This window comes from Microcaecilia unicolor, chromosome 6 (genome assembly GCF_901765095.1).
Source record: "Microcaecilia unicolor chromosome 6, aMicUni1.1, whole genome shotgun sequence".
Classification (NCBI taxonomy): domain Eukaryota; kingdom Metazoa; phylum Chordata; class Amphibia; order Gymnophiona; family Siphonopidae; genus Microcaecilia; species Microcaecilia unicolor.
In genome coordinates, this window is record NC_044036.1 from 71,095,223 (window position 1) to 71,116,440 (window position 21,218).

The window sequence follows — 21,218 nt, forward strand, 5'->3', positions numbered from 1 at the left end:
AAGAACACAAAAGGATAAAAAAAAGAATCAAGTGAATGATTCCCTTAAAAGTCCCCAATAAGAGGGGGGGGGGGGGGGTCTATCAGGAAAAATGGCTGATAGCAAATTAATCAAAGAAGCAATAAGAAAATGAAAAACAAAGCTCACCCACTAAATTACATCAAAGTAACTACCTCTAAGCAGTGGCGTTCCTAGGGGCGCTGACACCCAGGGCGGATCACCGATGTGCCCCGCCCCCCAGGTGCAGTGCCCCCCCCCGGAACAGCGCGACCCCCCGGCAAAATAACCCCCCGGGTGCAGCGCGACCCCCCCGTGAAAGAAACCCCCCCCCCCCAGGTGCACGCCGCTGGGGAGGGGGTGCCGCGCGCCTGTCAGCTCTTCGTTTCCATGCTCCCTCTGCCCCGGAACAGGAAGTAACCTGTTCCGGGGCAGAGGGAGCATGAAAACGAAGAGCCAACAGGCGCGCAGCACCCCCCCAGCGGTGTGCACCCGGGGCTGACCGCCCCCACCGCCCCCCCCCTTGGTACACCACTGCCTCTAAGATCTACCACTTCTTAAACCTACCACTTATTAAGAATCTTCTCTACGAGACTACTCCCCAGATACTGCAGCCACAAGCCTATTCTCAAGAAAAGCGTTTAGCCAATTAGGAACAAAGAAGATGCAAAGATTGTTTTCAAACTGAGGGGGGAATAAAATGGACCCTGCTGCAGATAACTCGAGCTAATCTTTAGTAAAAGACCCCTTGAACCAAGCCAACCAGAAGAGAGGGAAATTAATACCTGGCAGAAACCCAAATAGTAGCAACATTCTAGGCGACCAAGCAGTGCCTTCCCTATGTCTATATCAGTAGCAGACTATTGATAGCCACAAACCTATTCTCAAGAGAAGCATTTAGCCCATTAGGAACAAGAAGACACAAAGATTGTTTTGAAACTGAACCAAGCACTTACTAGGAAAATGTAAAAAAAAAAAAAAAGACATGAAAGGCAATTCTATAAATTGGAGCCTAAAGATAGTTACAACTTATGTGCTTATGTTTATTATTAAAAAGTTAATATATCTCCTAGCTTATACAGATCACGGTAGTTAACAAAACTTTAAAATCACAAATTTAAAAGAAAGGAACACTGTTCCATATGATAGAGAAAAACCTAATAACAGTCTCACAAGACAATCATTCACCAAGATATACACATAGAAGTATTATCTTCCCATTAATAGTGTACTAATAAATCCTTATGTCCTCTTTTTCATTAAAATCAAATGTCTGTCAAAAATAACAGTTTCTAAGCTTAGCCTTAAACTTCATTAAGTTGAATTCCGCGCATACATCTTTTGGTATCATCTTTCATGAGGAAGGCGCTAGGCAAGAGAATGCTTTTTCTCTTGCCCAGTCTCCCCTTACCCTAGTTCTTGAGGGCACTAATCTTGCATAGATCTGAGTACCCTTCCTGGAATATGTGGAATTGTCATAGTGCTTAAGTACAATGAATTTAATTCATAAAAAGCCTTACGACCTAAAATAGAATTTTAAAAGAAATTCTAAATTTCATAAGTAACCAATAACAATGAACAAATAAGGGAGTGATGTGATGTAATGTCAGGAAGTATTTTTTCACAGAGAAGGTGGTGGAAATGTGGAATGCCCTCCCTTGGGAGTGGTAGAGATGAAAACGGTAATGGAATTCAAACATGCGTGGGATAAACACAAAGGAATCCTGTTAGAAGGAATGGATCCACGGAATCTTAGCGGAGATTAGGTGGCGATGCCGGTAATTGGAAGCAAAACCGGTGCTGGGCAGACTTCTACGGTCTACGCTCTGATTGTGACTGAATAGATAGGGATGGGCTGGAGTGTAAATTTTAAGGGGTTTCGACGCTAGCTTCAGAACTTAGTACAAGAATAGTGCTGGGCAGACTTCTACAGTCTGTGCCCTGAGAATGGCAAGGACAAATCAAACTCGGGTATAAAGTATCACATACCATGTAAAATGAGTTTATCTTGTAGGGCAGACTGGATGGACCGTACAGGTCTTTATCTGCCTTCATTTACTATGTTACTATCATAAGTGCTGTGCATTGTTCTATAGCCAACAAACCAACAGATTCAGTGTATTTTAGCCAATAAAGGGGTCCTTTTACCAAGCTGTGGTTAAAAAGGGCCCTGCGGTAGTGGAGGGGGTCGTTTTTCCTGTGCACCAGGGCCCTTTTTACCGCAGCAGATAAAAAAAGCTACCAGCACACATGGCCATGCTGTAAGAGAACTCTTACCGCATGGCCATGTGTTGGGAACAGGGGCATAGCTGCTATGGGGCCATGGGGGCCTGGGCCCCTGTAAATTTGGCCCTGGACCCCCCTGCCGACACCCCTCTCAACCCCCCCCCCCCACCGTCGCCATCTGTACCTTTGCTGGCGGGGAACCCCAACCCCCGCCAGCCGAAATCTTCTTCCTGCGTTTGGTTTCTTCTGAGTCTGACATCCTGCTGCACGTAGGTTGGGAAGCCTTTACCGCCACCCATTAAGGTGGCAATAAGGGCTCCCGTACTAACTCGGCGATGCCCTATTACCGCCGGGTTACCGCTATGCAAGCCATTTCCAGGGGTTTTCTTTTTTCCACAGAAATGGTGCACACTCGGGGTGGGACTACCACTGGGGGCCACGTTGGGCTGCTGGTAGTCCCGAAAGAGCGAGCGGTAAGCCCACATTGGACTTACCACCGCTCTGTAACAGGGCCCCTTTGTGAATGTGTCAAGGTTCAAGGAGGACACTTTGAACGCAAAGTATGAAGTAAGAAAAAAACTCCTTATATTAATGTATTTTCAAAGGTTGTACTAACCTCCCCCCCTTTTACAAAGGTGCGTGGTAATGCCGACACAGCCCATTCACTTTGAATGGGCTGTGCCGGCTTTACTGCACCAGCAGCCGCTAGTGTGGCTTTGCAAAAAGGGGGGAGGGGGGAGGTGTAAATGTTTAAACAATTACAAAGTATTTTGAAACTAAGTAAGGGGGTCCCATTTTTTACAGCCACTCCCCCAGATTCTATATAGTGCGCCTAAAGATCGGCGCCAAAATCGGTGCAGATTCTATAACAATGTACATAATTCTAATCAGTGCCAATTAGTTCTCATTATTGCTTGTTAACAGCACTTAACAAGCAATAATGAGAACTAATTGGCACTGATTAGAATTTAGGTGCACAACTCGCTAATCGTATTCTGTAACGGTGTGCCAAACTTCTAATGTGCGAAGGCAAAAAGGGATGTGGTTATAGGTGTGGAAATGGGCGTTTCATGGGCATTCCAAAATTTACTCGCCTAGTTATAGAATATGGCTTAGTGTGCCTAAATCTACGCACAGGGATTCACACCAAGCTTTCATTGGTATAAATGGATATGCGCAGATTTAGATGCTGAAATATTAACTAAGCGTTTTCTATCATTGGTGCCTAAATCTAGGCATGGATTATAGAATACATTTAGTCGGCACTGATTTCAGCGCAGATTTTTTAGGTGCCATATATAGAATCTCCTCCACTGTGTACAATTCCTGAAATAAGTCCAATGTATTTGGATATCTGAAAATGACAGGGCTATGGTCACATTTTATAGACCTTATTCAGAAAGAACTTTTTGCATATTTGGTGCCTATAGAAATCATCTTTATTGAATGAGATTCTAGTGTAATATGTATTTTGCAGCTGCTTAAGAGCTCAGCATATGAACACCTACATGTCAATATACATTATCAAACCATGTAAAAGCTAGAATTTGCATATCTCACCCTGTGTTCAGCAGAAATCTTCAGGCTTCTATCATTCATGCTTACTGGTATCACCAGTTATGATTGACTGTCTTTGAATTATGCACTTTAATACACAAATAATGTGCTATATTAGTCTGATTTTAGCCAAAACAAATTTTGAGGTTCATATGGCTCCTGAATCATGAACTTTGTCCAGACAGGGAAGATTTCTGCTTTTGTTGATCATAAGCACAGTTATCCTAGTTAAAAAAAAAAACAAAGGTCAAATTTATAATTTTGGAGACTTGAAATTTCTTTTTTTTTTTGCATTAATTACTCAGAGCACCCAAGGGCGAGCCAAAGCTGTCAGGGTCTCCAGCATAATTAGGCAGAAATGTTCACTGTAGTCCATGGCAAACATACTCCTTTTGCTGCAGTCTTGCTAAAATGCAATGGCTGCCATGACAAAACTCATCAATAACTCCCTCAAAAATGCTCACTTAGAAAAAAGAAAGGCATATTCTTGAAGGGCACAACTTCCTCGACTTGATTTTTGTCGTAGCAGCCATTTTTTTTGCCGGTTTTTATTATTTTTTTAAAAGTTCCTTATCACCAGGGCAATACATACCAGTGGCATAGCCACAGGTGGGCCTGGGTGGGCCAGGGCCCACCCACTTAGGGCTCAGGCCCACCCAATACTAGCACACATTTAGTGGTAGTTGGTGGGGATCCCATGTTCCACCAGCTGAAGACTTCCCCCTGATGGTAATGAAAATGCTATTCTCCATGATACAGGCACCTGTGCATGCTCAGCGCATCCCTGCTGCAGACTACCAAGGCGGAAAAAACCATTTTCCCGCCATCTGAGATATTTGTTTGGTGGTGGTGGTGGGGGGAGAACACTTGGTGCCCACCCCCTTCTTACCTAGGCCCACCCAAAATCTGTTGTCTGGCTACGCCTCTGATACATACAAGCTATTTTTCACACTGCCCTAGCTTGTTTTTACTCAAATCAGTGTTTTTGAACTACTTTTATTATTTTTTGCTTCTGTTTAACACCATTTAATCTGGTTGCTAGTAAGTCATGTGACCCAGCCTTAGTTTAAAAACCAGCTCTCCAGTTAGGCACAGACATTCATGAATGAGCAGAGATCTCCCCTGTGTCTGGAGGCTCTGGTGATTCTCTTTCATTTTTAATCCATTCATTTTGACTTGCAGAATTATATCATTTCTATTTTAAATTTATTGAGATATTTATTGAAGAGTACCTTTTTAATCATTCTAGTTTTACCTTGGGTAAAGTGACAGTATCAAACCATAAGTTCCAAGGTACCTTTTTATGTATATACTTGTGTTTTGTGTATAGTATATATATTTATCTTTGTACATACTTTAACCATTTTAATTAGTTTTAAGTTATACTAATGGATGTTATTTGATTGGATTTTTTGTGTTTTTACACCGGTTTTTAATTTATGGTTTATGCGTATAATGTTGTTGTGTTTCTAGCATAATTTATGGTTTTTATGCTGAATTATTTTTTTATATATTCTATAAGTATCACCCCTGAAGCAGGCCTGCTGGGTCAGGTGCCATTTTATCTGGTTATTCTACAATAAAGGCTTTTTAGCAACCCTTCATCATGTCTGCTTCTTCGTCATCAGTTCTATTGGGCCTAGCAGACCTCTTGTCCATCTGTTTCGAGGGTACAACATTCAGAATGGCCTCTAGATATCAGATAACCAACATAAGGGAGGACCCTTTAATCATCATAGGTAAAAAAACCTCCTACTTTTAATAAACGGCAACTGCTCAATGTTTTCAAAAAATATATTCATAAATATGAACCGTTTCTACATCTCATTAAACAACGGATCACTTATCTTTTTATCTTTTAAGATTTGCAGTAAGAAATACCATCCACGGTCCGACTTATCATTTCTTGATATCCAAGATTGCTCTTTTGTGAGATTTAGATTTGTTATTGATCAGTCAATGAGGTTATTTTAATTAAAAAAAAATCATACCTATTACTATGTTAGCCCAACAATAAATGGAGATCAAGAACTAAGATAATCTAGGAGAAAATGGAATAATTTAACAAGAAATATAACTGTAAAGAAACGTATGAGGGCTTGAAGTAAATAGAATTTAATATTCGGCTTTACTTTCAGAAATCATATATACAGTGGGGGAAATAAGTATTTGATCCCTTGCTGATTTTGTAAGTTTGCCCACTGACAAAGACATGAGCAGCCCATAATTGAAGGGTAGGTTATTGGTAACAGTGAGAGATAGCACATCACAAATTAAATCCGGAAAATCACATTGTGGAAAGTATATGAATTTATTTGCATTCTGCAGAGGGAAATAAGTATTTGATCCCCCACCAACCAGTAAGAGATCTGGCCCCTACAGACCAGGTAGATGCTCCAAATCAACTCGTTACCTGCATGACAGACAGCTGTCGGCAATGGTCACCTGTATGAAAGACACCTGTCCACAGACTCAGTGAATCAGTCAGACTCTAACCTCTACAAAATGGCCAAGAGCAAGGAGCTGTCTAAGGATGTCAGGGACAAGATCATACACCTGCACAAGGCTGGAATGGGCTACAAAACCATCAGTAAGACGCTGGGCGAGAAGGAGACAACTGTTGGTGCCATAGTAAGAAAATGGAAGAAGTACAAAATGACTGTCAATCGACAAAGATCTGGGGCTCCACGCAAAATCTCACCTCGTGGGGTATCCTTGATCATGAGGAAGGTTAGAAATCAGCCTACAACTACAAGGGGGGAACTTGTCAATGATCTCAAGGCAGCTGGGACCACTGTCACCACGAAAACCATTGGTAACACATTACGACATAACGGATTGCAATCCTGCAGTGCCCGCAAGGTCCCCCTGCTCCGGAAGGCACATGTGACGGCCCGTCTGAAGTTTGCCAGTGAACACCTGGATGATGCCGAGAGTGATTGGGAGAAGGTGCTGTGGTCAGATGAGACAAAAATTGAGCTCTTTGGCATGAACTCAACTCGCCGTGTTTGGAGGAAGAGAAATGCTGCCTATGACCCAAAGAACACCGTCCCCACTGTCAAGCATGGAGGTGGAAATGTTATGTTTTGGGGGTGTTTCTCTGCTAAGGGCACAGGACTACTTCACCGCATCAATGGGAGAATGGATGGGGCCATGTACCGTACAATTCTGAGTGACAACCTCCTTCCCTCCGCCAGGGCCTTAAAAATGGGTCGTGGCTGGGTCTTCCAGCACGACAATGACCCAAAACATACAGCCAAGGCAACAAAGGAGTGGCTCAGGAAGAAGCACATTAGGGTCATGGAGTGGCCTAGCCAGTCACCAGACCTTAATCCCATTGAAAACTTATGGAGGGAGCTGAAGCTGCGAGTTGCCAAGCGACAGCCCAGAACTCTTAATGATTTAGAGATGATCTGCAAAGAGGAGTGGACCAAAATTCCTCCTGACATGTGTGCAAACCTCATCATCAACTACAGAAGATGTCTGACCGCTGTGCTTGCCAACAAGGGTTTTGCCACCAAGTATTAGGTCTTGTTTGCCAGAGGGATTAAATACTTATTTCCCTCTGCAGAATGCAAATAAATTCATATACTTTCCACAATGTGATTTTCCGGATTTAATTTGTGATGTGCTATCTCTCACTGTTACCAATAACCTACCCTTCAATTATGGGCTGCTCATGTCTTTGTCAGTGGGCAAACTTACAAAATCAGCAAGGGATCAAATACTTATTTCCCCCACTGTATATCAGACATCATTCAAGCTTAGTTCCCTTCCCTTATAGAAAAACTTGTAACTGGAAGGGTTAAAAAAAGACATATCTGACTTTATTAAGGGAAATCAAGCATTTACAAGGGCATCACAGCTGAAAAGTTGGCAGTAGGCCAGGAAATTCTTCCTTCTTGTTTGCGTTCACCTAGCAATGTTCAGAAAAATAGATACTTTCCCCCCTCCCCCCCTTTTGAAGTTTATCTCAATTTGAACAAAAATGGAGCTTGTCATTTGGATTTGGAGGAAAAATATGGATTATATTCTCCAGTGGAATGGAGCATTTGTTTTAGGAATTACATATGAATGGCATTCATAAGGTTTAGCTAATCTAGATTGTGTTTTGTCAATTGACCGATGCAAATATTTTTATGATCACTGGTGTGTTCTGTCACATGTTATGCAGAAATGACTGTGATATTTGTGTCTTAACATCTTAATACAGAGGAAGCACTGTATCATAACTGTTATTTGAAATTTATGTAGGTATTGACGACTTTGAATCTTGAGATTTTGACAATGGGAAGCGAGTGCATAGTGTATTGTTATTCAAAATTAAAATCTATTAAGTTTGCTTATTTGTGATATAAATCTCTGATGCAGCCTCTGGCATAACTACTCAGCACTGTCAGCTTCCTTTCTTTTTAAAATAAGAATCATCACTACATTCATTGTCCTTATCATATCTTCAAGACAAAAAACTTGAGTAATTACTATTGCACAAGAAGATTTCAGCACATTGTGACGTTAATAAAATGCATTGCATTTAAAAAGCTTTCCGGAGGGTTAAATGAGTTCTGCCAGTAAGGTTTTCTGCTTGTTTATGTTGGAAAGAGTCTGATATCTTTTCCCCCCTTGATTTAACAACTCACTAGTTTTGGATTTAAATCAAATTAAAATGTCTAAATGGAGTTTCCTTTGGTATTCACCTTCTCCTTTATTTCTGGCAGACACACACTAATGGAGATCTTTGCAGCAGAGCTCAGAGAAATCTATTTAAGCCTCTGTGTGTGCTTTATGCTAAATAAAAATAAACAGGATTATGTCAACTACAAAAGAGGCAGGTTCATTTGCAATTTGTTTAATGGTAGCTATCAGGCTTATTTTCGAAAGAGAAGGATGCCTATCTTTTGACACAAATCGGAAGATGGGCGTCCTTCACCCAGGGTCGTCCAAATCGGTATAATCTAAAGCCGATTTTGGACGTCCCCAACTGCTTTCCGTCGCAGGGATGGCCAAAGTTCAAGGGGGCGTATTGGAGGCGGAGCGAGGGTGGGACTTGGGTATGCCTAACACATGGACATCCTCGAACCATATTGGAAAAAAAAGGGCGTCCCTGACTAGCACTTGGACGACTTTACCTGGTCCTGTTTTTCTTACGACCAAGGCACAAAAAGGTGGCCGAAATGACCAGATAACCACTAGAGAGAATCGGGGATGACCTCCCCTTACTCCCCCAGTGGTCACTAACCCCCTCCCACCCTTAAAAAACATTTAAAAAAATATTTTTTGCCAGCCTCTATGCCAGCCTCAGATGTCATACTCAGGTCCATCACAGCAGTATGCAGGTCTCTGGAGCAGTTTTAGTGGGTGCAGTGCACTTCAGGCAGGCAGACCCAGGCCCATCCCCCTCCCTACCTGTTACGTTTGTGGAGGAAACAGTGAGCCCTCCAAAACCCACCAGAAACCCACTGTACCCACATCTAGGTGCCCCCTTCACCCGTAAGGGCTATGGTAGTGGTGTACAGTTGTGGGTAGAGGGTTTTAGTGGGGTTTGGGGGGGCTCAGCAGACAAGGTAAGGGAGCTATGTTCCTGGGAGCATTTTATAAAGTCCATTGCAGTGCCCCCTAGGATGCTCGGTTGGTGACCTGGCATGTGAGGGGGACCAGTGCACTACAAATGCTGGCTCCTCCCATGACCAAAGGGCTTGCATTTGGTCATTTCTGAGATGGGCATCCTTGGTTTCCATTATCGCCAAAAATCAGAAACAACCAAGTCTAGGGATGACCATCTGTAAGGACGACCAAAATTTCAAGATTTGGGCATCCCCGACTGTATTATCGAAACGAAAGATGGATGTCCATCTTGTTTTGATAATACGGGTTTCCCCACCTCTCCATCAGGACATTTTGCGAGGACGTCCTCAACAAAACATGGACGTCCCTTTCGACTATGCCCCTCCACGTGACTCACCTTGACAAAGACCTCTGACAACTGGTTTTACCAAGGTCCATTCAGGTTTCCACATTTTTTTTTTAGTTCAATATTTTTATTCAGTTCCAAAATTTCAACAAAAGGTGTACATTTGTTACATGGTAAAATATTTTTAGCAGGTCTAAATAGACCTGAGTATTATCATCATAACAAAAGCAATAGTATAACAGCAAAAACAGCGTAGGGATACCTGTACCTGTCTTAAGAAACATAAAAATGAAGTAAAATCAATATGGAAGTTGCGAGTACTAATTTTTTTTTTTTGGGGGGGGGGGGGGACATAGAAATGGACATCTGTTAAGATGAAAACCAGCACATCTATTTATGGCCTGAGTCCTTAACGCCACCCATTGACTTAGTGGTAAGGTCTCACGCATTACCTGCGCAGTAACTGTCCAGTGTGCTCCAACTGCTCATTACCGCTGGCAGCGCCTCCACGGTAGTAAACAGAAAATTATTTTCTACTCGGTGTTTTCAGCATGTGCCAAACTCAAAATTACCGTCAGGCATATGTACTAGCCAGGGGTGTAGCTATGGGGGGGGGGCCATGGGGGCCTGGGCCCCTGGTTTGGCTGAAGCCTTCTTTTGCACCAGTCTCCAGCGCAGCCGCGTTCGCTGCCCTTCTTTCTTCTAGCTCCTCCTGTGCATGCTGACACTCCTTTACGTGACACTGAGGAGCGTCAGCGTGCACAGGAGCAAGACGAAAGAAGAGCAGGGCAGCAAACGCGGCTGTGCGGGAGACCGGCGCTGAAGAAGGCTTCAGCTGGCGGGGGTTGGGGACCTCCACCAGCAAAGGTATTTGCTTGTGAGGGGAAGCGGCAAGGAGGCGAGGCGAGTTTGGGGGGGGGCGAGGAGGCGAGGGGGGCAAGGAGGTGAGGTGGTGGGGGGGCGAGGAGCCGAGGTGAGGCATGGCGGTGGGGAGGCAGCGGGGCGACACTGAAAATGTGCTCCCAACCTCGGGCTCTGGCCCCCTCCCACTGATGTCTGGCCAAGCCCCTGGCGCTAGCCGGGCAGTAATGCTGATTTGACATGCACTGCATGCGCATAGACCCTTATGCGCCTTTGTAAAAGGGCCCCTCAGTGTTCCATCACATGATAGATTCAAGTTTGGAGAAATCTTTCCAACAGCAACGTATCAGCTTAATGGAAATATGTATGATAGTATATATAACACTTTTGCTTTATATTCATAAATGGACTGTGTTAGCCCGACAGGGCCTAGTATCAGAATTTTATAAGTAAATGGTTCTGAGATGTTCATAAAACCAATTGGACTCCTCGAAAACTTGCTACTGCTGGCCTGAGCTCATCAGACAAATGTTGGCACTGTTCGCTGAAAGTGAGTACTTTCTCTCATATGCTATATGAGTGTCCTCCGCTCTTTCAATTCTGGAAGGCTGTTTGGAATATTATACAAAAACTTTTGCCCATAACTGATGACCTGACTTATTCAATTGTAATTTTTAAGTCCGTTCATGCAACTTTTGATTTGACCTCCCCGCAATCAAAACTATTGGACATTCTCCTCACTATTGCTCAACGGCATATTTTGCAAAACTGGAAAAACGCACAGTTGCTGAATATTCATTTCTGGTGAATACAGTCCTGCAGCATCAGAAGTTTGAGCTCGCCATGGCTGCGAAAAGTCGGATGATAGTATCTAAGAAAAAAATTTGGTCTATTTTGGACAACTACCTCCAAACTATTCAGGCCACACCTTAAACCAGTACAAAGGACTTATTTGTTAAACACCTGGATGCTTTCCCCTCCTTTTTTCTCTTCTTTCCTTTCTCTTTTTTTTTTCCTTTCCCACCTGTTGTGTTTCTTGCTTCCTATGTTTTTCCATCATTGTTTTCCTGTTATTTGTATTCTTGGAAATTAATAAAATATTTGGAGGGAAAAAAAAAGAGATGTTCAGTAGCCGTTTTCCAAATGGCTGACCAGTATGGTTTAAGGTAAACAAAATCATAGAGTACATGTTTGGTAGAGCCTTGTTCAGAGCTACATGACTAACATTTATCATCCGTAGAACCAGAGAGTTTGGACAGTTTTTGAGGAGTTCACAAGGCTCTATACACAAGAAAGAAAATGGATTGAGTAATGGCAGCTGAGTGTGTGTATTTGATTAGTGAGGGCCAAATGAATTGCCATTGATCTGGCAACATGGAGATGTGAAATCTTTTTCCCAAGAGGCTTCAGAGTTATATGAAGAGGTGAATTTCCATTGTTGTAGGAGCCTATACCATTTAGAGGCAGGTTTGGGTCCAGTGGAGAGGGTTTTACATAACTCCCAGCAGCTCAGTTGGTCAGATTTGAATTTAGTAATATTCAGCTTGGATTGTAAGCTCTTTGAGCAGGGACTGTCTTTCTTCTATGTTTGTGCAGCGCTGCGTATGCTTTGTAGCGCTATAGAAATGCTAAATAGTAGTAGTAGTAATAATGAGATGCAATGTTTGAGCTGAAGCCATTGATAGTATTGTTGGGATGGAAAACTGTATCTGGTAAGTAAGGCATCAAAGGGTAAGCCAGGAAGAACTGTCCAAGAGGTGATTGACAGATAAGATGCCAGCCTCTTGCCATGAAAGTCAATTCACACATTTATTATAAATTTTGAATAAGGAGTTGATCCAGATGAAAATGTGTGCAGTGGAAGCTCAAGGTATTTGGGTAAAGTTTTCTACTTCTGCGAAAGCTGCTTGAGTGGAGGACAGCAGGGTGTTGGAGGAGCAGAACAAAAGGGGGTGTCAGAACTGGGGGGGGGGGGGTCTTAGAGAACTCGACAGATCCCTCTACGTGGGTCCCATCTGATATTCAGCCGGGACCCACATAAGTATCTTATATTAGTCTTAACTAGATATTGACCAGTACATGCCACTGAATGACCTGGAATTGAAAATTTGGATTTTACTTAAGCGGCAGCAGTCAGCTGTTAAGAAAATATTGATCACTGCTGGCTGAATATTATCTGGTAAGATAATATGTAAAATATAGACTATTTCTCAAAGTTTTGCACATCCTAGCTTGGCTTCGAACTAGTAGTAGTCTGAGTAAATGTAACATACACAATTATTTTACTACTACTACTACTTAACATTTCTAAAGTGCTACTAGGGTTACGCAGCGCTGTACAATTTAACATAGAAGGACAATCCCTGCTCAAAGAGCTTACAATCTAAAAGACGCGTGGGCAGTCAGACCGATAGGGGCAGTCAAATTGGGCAGTCTGGAATGCCTGAAAGGTAAGAGTTAGGTGCCGAATGCAGCATTGAAGAGGTGGGCTTTAAGCAAAGACTTGAAGATGGGCAAGGAGGGGGCTTGGCGTAAGGACTTGGGGAGGTTGTTCCAAGCATAGGGTGAGGCGAGGCAGAATGACCGGAGCCTGGAGTTGGCGGTGGTGGAGAAGGGTAATGAGAGGAGGGATTTGTCCTGTGAACAGAGGTTTCGGGCTGGAACGTAAGGGGAGATGAGGGTAGAGAGGTAGTGAAGGGCAGCAGACTGAGTGCATTTGTAAGTAAGAAGGAGAAGCTTGAACTGAATGCGGTATCTGATTGGAAGCCAGTGAAGTGACCTGAGGAGAGGGGTGATATGAGTATATCGGTTCTGGCGGAATATAAGACATGCAGCAGAGTTCTAAACAGATTGAAGAGGGGATAGGTGGCTAAGTGGGAGGCCGGTGAGTAAGTTGCAGTAGTCAAGGCGAGAGGTAATGAGAGCGTGGACGAGAGTTCGGGTGGTGTGTTCAGAGAGGAAAGGGTGAATTTTGCTGATGTTAAAAAGGAAGAAGCGACAGGTCTTGGCTGTCTGCTGGATATGCGCAGAGAAGGAGAGGGAGGAGTCAAAGATGACTCCAAGATTGCGGGCAGATGAGACGGGGAGGATGAGGGTGTTATCAACTGAGATAGAAAGTGGAGGAAGAGGAGAAGTGGGTTTTGGTGGAAAGACAATGAGCTCGGTCTTGGACATGTTCAGTTTCAGGTGGCGGTTGGACATCCAGGCAGCTATGTCGGATAAGCAGGCTGATACCTTAGCCTGGGTCTCAGCGGTGATGTCTGGTGTGGAGAGGTACAACTGGGTGTCATCAGCATATAAATGATACTGGAAACCGTGAGATGAGATCAGGGAGCCCAGGGTAGAGGTGTAGATTGAGAAGAGAAGGGGTCCAAAGACAGATCCCTGGGGAACACCAACAGATAGCGGGATGGGGGTGGCGGAGGATCCATGAGAGTGAACTCTGAAGGTACGGTGGGAGAGATAGGAGTACAATTGCAAGAACCTTTTAAAGATGAAATAAAAACCAGAACACACTAGTAGCTGATATAAAGTGTATAGCTTTATTAATGCACAATGGATAAGGTGACATGGCATTGTAGTTATCAGAACTATACACCACAGCATTTTCACAACTCCACTGAAATACTTTACATAGAACTGTGCTCAAATTGACCACACACATCAATGGACTCACTAGGAGTAATTCTATAAGGCACTGCCAGCTGTAGGCATTTTAATTTTGGAATTTATAATCTGCTTAACCATCAAGTTCAAGACAGAGAACAATCACACATTATAAGCAGGTACTTTATCCCTAGAGGGCTCACAATCTTGGTTTTTGTACCTGAGGCAATGGAGGGTTAAGTGACCTGCCCAATGTCACACGGAGCTGCATTGGGAATTGAACCCGGGATGCTGGGATCAAGGCCCGCTGCACTAACCATTAGGCCACTCCTCCCTTCTTTATGTGCATTTATGCGCATTCGTGTTCACTTACACATGTAAATGACCTTTGCCAGTGGGAATGTGTATGGATGGAATTTGGGTAGAGTGTAGGTGGAGGCAGCTAGGCATGAGTTGGTGTAAATGTTCATGCCTTAAATGTAAGCATTTTTTCAGTCACTTGCTAGTAGGCTACTGTTCTTTACAGAATAAGCTTAAACTAGGCAAATAACTAGAGCCTTCGGCGGGCGCTGTGTTATAGAATTACCCTCTCTGGCTTTATTTCTTGCTTGATGAAAATCACTTAATGAAGCCACTTATTTAGACATTTAAAAAATGTCGCTCCTCAGAAGTGCAGGTCAGTCTTAAACATCAAGTTCTCCTGAACACTCCCTGTGCAACAACCCATGAAGCAGTACAAGTATCATCCAACCCGAAATGCTTCAGTAGCACAACCAGCAGTACAGTCTAATATATATTACATGAGATACATACATGACGGAGAATAAATATATACAGTTTACAGTCTTTTGAGACAACTGAGAAACCTTTTCCACCCGTCGTTTCAGAAACAACTGAACACATATAGGAATCTGACCTCTTAAAACACAAACTGAGGTTCTCTGCACCAAGCTCTACACTTGGGAAGCCGTTAACTGGCGAAGTGCTTGGAATGCAGAATACCTTACTATTTTATATTATTAGAAATCATGGCTAATAATTCCCGCTTGTGACGTTACAAAGGCTGCCCTATCCTCATGCCCCTTCTTCCAGCTTTACATGCCTGCGCACTGTAAATCGGGGACTTTCCAAATCTGTTCTGGGTACCTCACAGTCAGTTCGGTGTTCAGGATATCCACAATGAATATACAAGAGATATTTACCCTCCTCAGTACATACATATCTTCCTCATGCATATTCATTGTGGACATCCTGAGAATCAAACTGGCTGCAGGGTCTCTAAGGACAGGTTTGGGAATCCATACTGCAGATTGCTTCCCCTCCCCTCCCCCCTGAGTGATCTTGGCAGAGAGTAGGTGACAACTGCACAGAAGTCACTTAACCCTCCATTGCCCGCTGCATTGAGCCTGCCATGAGTGGGAAAGTGCGGGGTACAAATGTAACAAAATAAAAAAATAAAGCTATGATGGAAAAAAAAAAAGGACAGGGAAATGGCAGCCAGCAGAGCGCCACCACTGGCTTCTCTCCTTCTACTGCAGTTCATAAGAACATGAAATTGTATGCCTGACTATCCTTCCTGGGACTAGATCCTTGCAAAACAGTAGGCGCACAAAAGTTTAAAATCTCTTGTTCTTCTTTTCTTATTGTCCCGTGACCCTAGTTTATTTCCCTTATGTTTATCTATAAGACTTAGTCCTATTCAAGCAAAAAGGAAGGAATAAATATCTACACAGGGAGTGAAGACAAAAGGTGAGAAAATATTAATCAACATAAGATCACAGCTAGGATCTTTACTACCCTACCCGTTGATTAGGAAATATTTAAAAAGAAAATAAAAACAAAACGTGTGTCTTGATCTCCCCCCACCCCAAACATTGACCCTTTTGTCAGGATTCTTCATTAACTTTTTAACACTCAGGCCAATTTAATAGCCTGTGCTAGACTTAGTAAAGCTTATTTTCCCCCTTTTAGAGCTGAAGCTTTCTGTGGCAATAAAATTTCCAATCTAAAACAGGTTTTAGTGTATAAAAATATCTCTGTTAAGTAGAAAGTAAAGCACTTTACTAATTTAGCATAATGAGTCTGTTAATGAATGCTAAGGAAGTAATTCTGTAAGGAGCCACATACAGAATTACTTCCTATGCAGCAATGTATGCAAAATTTTATTATAGCTTTACTTCCAGCTTAGCACTGAATTTTTACTTCAACCCTGGTGGTGAAATGAAATTGTAACTTCCAACTGACTTTAAAAATCAAAACGTTAAAAATCAGCCACCAAAAAGACCTGGGATCCCCAAGCTGGGGACCCCTGGAAAGTCCTAATTTGGGGACCCCAAAATCTGGGAATCTGCACCCTTGTGATTAAGTCTGGGACACCCATCTATCTTCTCAGTTCCTACCTACCCTCTTACCTACACCACCTTCTCACTTATCATTACCCACCCATCAACCTACCCTCATCTATGTAAACCTACTATAATTCTACCCAACCCACTTCCCCAACCTTCCACTCACCTGCTATAACCCACCTTCTGCATCTACCTAAACCCTCACCCACCTAATCTACTCCCCACCCACCAAACCACTCTTATTAACCCCCAAATAGCAATGTGCCTGCACCATGAATACTGGTAGAGGGGTAGTGTGGGTGAGGGATTTGGGTCTATGTAGATGGGAGTTTATGCTATGAGTTTATCCTGTTGAGCAGACTGGATGGACCGCACAGGTCTTTATCTGCTGTCGTCTACTATGTTACTATGGGAACTGGAGGACAGATAGATGGGGTATTTTAGAATAGGCATGGGTGCTTAGTGAGTTAGAGTGTTAGTGTGTGAGTATGTATGAAGCTCTCTAGTTCCAGGGTAGAGTCTACCTGCCTCAAGGGTCTGGGGGCAGAGAGTTCCTGCCTTGGGGTTCCCAGGTCATTTGGAAATTGACCAGAAAATTTCCAATGCAATGGTCTAAGGTGTTAGCTAAATTTAACTTCAACGTCTAACTATGGAAGTTAAAATGGAAATAAAGTTAACATCCAAATGGCACAAGCAAAGGAAGAGGAAAGTGGCAACATGTGGAGCTATGTCCCCCTCCTCTACCAGCCAAATTTGACCACTGAATTTGAACTGTGGAGCTGTATGGTGTCAGCAGTTAGAGTTGGGGTGACAGAGGGGGAGGACATAGCTTGTTGTGCAGCCGCTCCTCTCTTCTTGTGCCAAGTAGCGGAGGGGGGGGGGGGGGGGGAATGCCACAGGGTTGGGGAAGAGAGGGTTGTATGTGCTGGGAGGAGGGTTCAGAAAAAGACCTATGTGGGAAGTTCTATACACAAACATTTACAAATAAAGAATGCAGCATTTTAAAATACTGCGTAGAATTTTCAGAATCTTTACACAGAATTTTAAACTTTTTTGTGCAGAATTCACCCAGAAGTAAATTAGCAAAGAAGCAATGAACACCAGAATATAACCCGACTGCTACAATTACCCCCAAACCAGATCAAAATCCCTTATGAACAAATGTATGCCACACCCACAAAAGGTGCACATAGCCCATAAAAAAAGTAGATCACAAAATGAGTAATAACTGGGGCTTGTCTAGTCTTAACTATCAATAAGAAGTCACAAAATAACACTGTCCAAAACAACTGAGTAGCTCTGCAAAACTTAATTATTACTCTCTCTTCTACAAATCCAAAGCTTACATTTCTATCTGAATTGATGTCTGCTGGAAGATATGCTGCTGTTTTTATGTTTTCCTTCATAAACAACTGGCATCCAGTACGGTAGGAAAGATTATTAGCATTAATTTACATAGTCTCAATTAACATCACCTGGTAGCATTCTAATGTCCTGTAGGTCGCCTAGGTTGGGAGGCCAAGCAGGTGCCTATCATGACACTATTTTACAAAGACACAGACACCTGTGTGTCATAAAAACAGCATTATGAAAGCTGCCAAAGCTGTGGCTAAAATGCAGCCTCATACATTTACACCTGCTAGGTGTTTTTATAACCTATGTGCGTACTTTTCGATTCTTCTTCCCAGAACACATCTGCACATCATACAAAATGAGGTTCTTTAAGAGGTTAAAAAATCCTTTACAAAATTATCTTCGTAAAGCTCAATGTCATTTAGGGCATCTAGGTCAGAAAATGGACATTTAGATCTGTTGCATGAAGAACCCCAATAGTATTTTATAAAGGCTCATTGAATGCGGTACCCTCCATAAAATACATAGAGAGGCAGTTCTATAACTGGGCCACCCCCATTTAGGCATCTGGGTGACCAGATTCCATTATCTAATACTACTGTACCCTGGTATCAGCATATCTTGCATTTACAGCAGCCGCACAGCTGGCATAAATCTGGGCACCTAAATGAAACAAACGTCTATAACTTACAGTATTCTAAAAGTTAAGTGTATAAGGGGTCCTTTTACGAAGATGCACTAATGATTACCATGAGTTAATTGATATGATGCCCATTATATTCCTGTGGGCATCTTATTCTTTAGCGTGTGCTAACGATTAGCGTGCACTAAGGGGCCAATCTGGAACTAGTTCCCACCTCTAGCGCGCTCCATTTCCGGCGCTAAAAAAATGTCCTATTTTTGTAGCACCAGAACTTAACTGGCGGTAATCGCTGCCCGGTTACCACTGGGTTGGCACGAGAGCCCTTACTGCCATCTTGATAGGTGGCAGTAAGGGCTCCCCCCTGAAATGGCTGTGCGGTTAGTGGTTCACTGACCGCACAGCCATTTCTTTCCCCAAAATGGACAGCCTTTTACCCACTGCGATAAAAGGCATACGTCAAAAACAAGCACTGATGCTAGTGCAGGCCCCTGTTTACCGCAGCCCAAGACATGCCTATTATTCCCACCCATGTGAACGCTCCTCCCCTCTTGCGTTTACACACTATGGAACTTATGTGCACCCTCAGAGAATAGTACTTAGGCGCTTGGCTTGCCACTTACATACCCACATGAACACTTACTTATGAAAGGGCTGGTGTTATGTACATTTATGCACACAAGATGTGCATAAATGCAAGCACCCAGTTATAGAATTGTGCTTCCTTCCAAGTGGCAGTGTCTCCCAGCAGACATTGATGCTGGCCCCTGAGCACGAATGACATGCTGGCAGCAGCGGCTCATGGACACTGCCGCCAACTGCCAAGGATGGAAGAGATTTTGGCTGCTTGAGGAAGTGGTATTCAGATGATGGGGCCTGGGGATCCCTGCCAGCTCAGGTATTTATATTTGGGTTTAGGGGAGGTGCTGGTGGAACGGGGAAAGGGTGGAGAGTGGGAGAGGGCCGGGATGGAGAGAAAATTTCCTGCCAACCCACTCTGGGCTCAGGGCCCACCTGAAATTAGCCACCTGGTTATGCCACTGAGCTGAGATCTGTTAACTATACAGAAAACAGCCAAATAACTGTATAAAACAAAAGATTCATCAGTTTAAAGGTATCTTCAATAGAAATCTCAAACAAAAACAAATTCAACATTTTGCTTTTTTACACGTGGCCTTTTTGGTTTCTTGGTCTCAAGATATAAATCTGAAACATAACTTTAGAAAATAGAAGTAAAATATGAATATAATCATTGATAATACATACATTTTTTCTCAAAAATATACATTTAGCTATTTTACACAAAGATATTTTTACCCTTTCCATTCCAAAATCTATGATTTTCTAATTCTTCCTATGAAAATCCCAGAGTCATGTTCTTTTAATCTGGGATGGAGAGGGTCCAAAATTGTTTTAAAAAATGTACACAGAAATTGTAAAATTCACAGTAACTGAAATAAAAAAAAATCTTAGAGTAGCTTACATTATTTAGAAACACTTAAATATATCTTTATACATGGACTTGTAGTAAAATATAGCTATAAGTACTGCAAAGACTCTTGTCTTCTTTGAAGACATTTGTAAAGATTTTATACAAAGCATATGCTTACAAAATACATTCAGCTGAAGGTAAGGAAATCATCTCTCTGTCCAACATACAGGTAGCTTAATTTAGAGGCTCATTTACTAACAATGGGCTCCGTTTACTAAGCTGCAGTAACGCAAGCTTACCGCACCTCTAAATGCTTTACCGCGGGGTGCGGTCAGGCATCTGGCGGTAATTTTGGCATCGGCCTGCGCTTTCCACGAGTGACTGGAGAGTAGACATGTTCTGTGCTAATCTGTTAGCGCAGCTACATTGCTGCATGCTAACTGATCAGTGCGTGGTTAGCCCGTGAGCCCTTTCCACCTACATGATAGGTGGCAGTAGGGCCTCATGTACTAATGGCAATGCACCAGTGGGAAAATTAGCACGTGGCCATTGAAAGAATAAAGCCAAAAGTCAACTTTACCCATGTGGTAAAAATGGCCTTAGCACACGGGAATGACCCGCATAAGCACATGCTAAGGTCACCCAGTGTGAGCTATTACTGATAAAGTAAATTATCTACTGCAGGTTCCATTTTATTCCCATGTTAGATAATGCGCATTAATGGCATTAGTGCATGCTGCTAGTAAATGACCTCCTTAATAAGCTATTCTTACACCCCACCATAGTTTTATAAAGACCCATTAATATTTAACTTAGAGGTTGATATGCTAAAGGAAGCAAAATTCAACCAAGGATGATCTGCATACTAAAAGTAGACTGATACAAATATAAAATATATAAAAAATACTTTATTGAAACAAAACCCATAAAGTATTTTTTATATATTTTATATTTGTACCAGTCTGCTTTTTTTTTTTTAGTTTGTATCTACTTTAGCAAGTAGACTGTTGCCTTTTTGGTTTTTTTTTTTGCTGCATACTAAAAGGGCAAACTTTGCATATTGTTATACTTATGAAATTTTGTGTTAATGAGACACTGGAATGCAAAATTATGCAAAGCAGGTCATTAACTAAGAGCACATAATACAATCATATAAAAACAGCATTGCAAATACAGTTTTGCAAAAGTTTCACAGAAAAGCTATATGAAAATAAGGATCAATCAAGAAGCTATAGAGACCTTTTCATTGAATTAATATATCTGTGACAAGCTTTCCAGCAGTATGAA

At 42.5% G+C, this 21,218-nt stretch overlaps 1 long non-coding RNA gene across 1 annotated transcript; it reads right to left on the reverse strand.

Annotated features, from left to right (window-relative positions):
- Nucleotides 1-2,044: 2,044 nt before the first annotated feature.
- LOC115472712 lies at nt 2,045-14,623 on the reverse strand. Its single transcript, XR_003942542.1, has 3 exons — nt 14,545-14,623; nt 8,845-8,853; nt 2,045-2,055 (listed from the first exon to the last, which is right to left on the reverse strand). It is a non-coding gene; the product is annotated as an uncharacterized LOC115472712 (long non-coding RNA).
- Nucleotides 14,624-21,218: the final 6,595 nt, after the last annotated feature.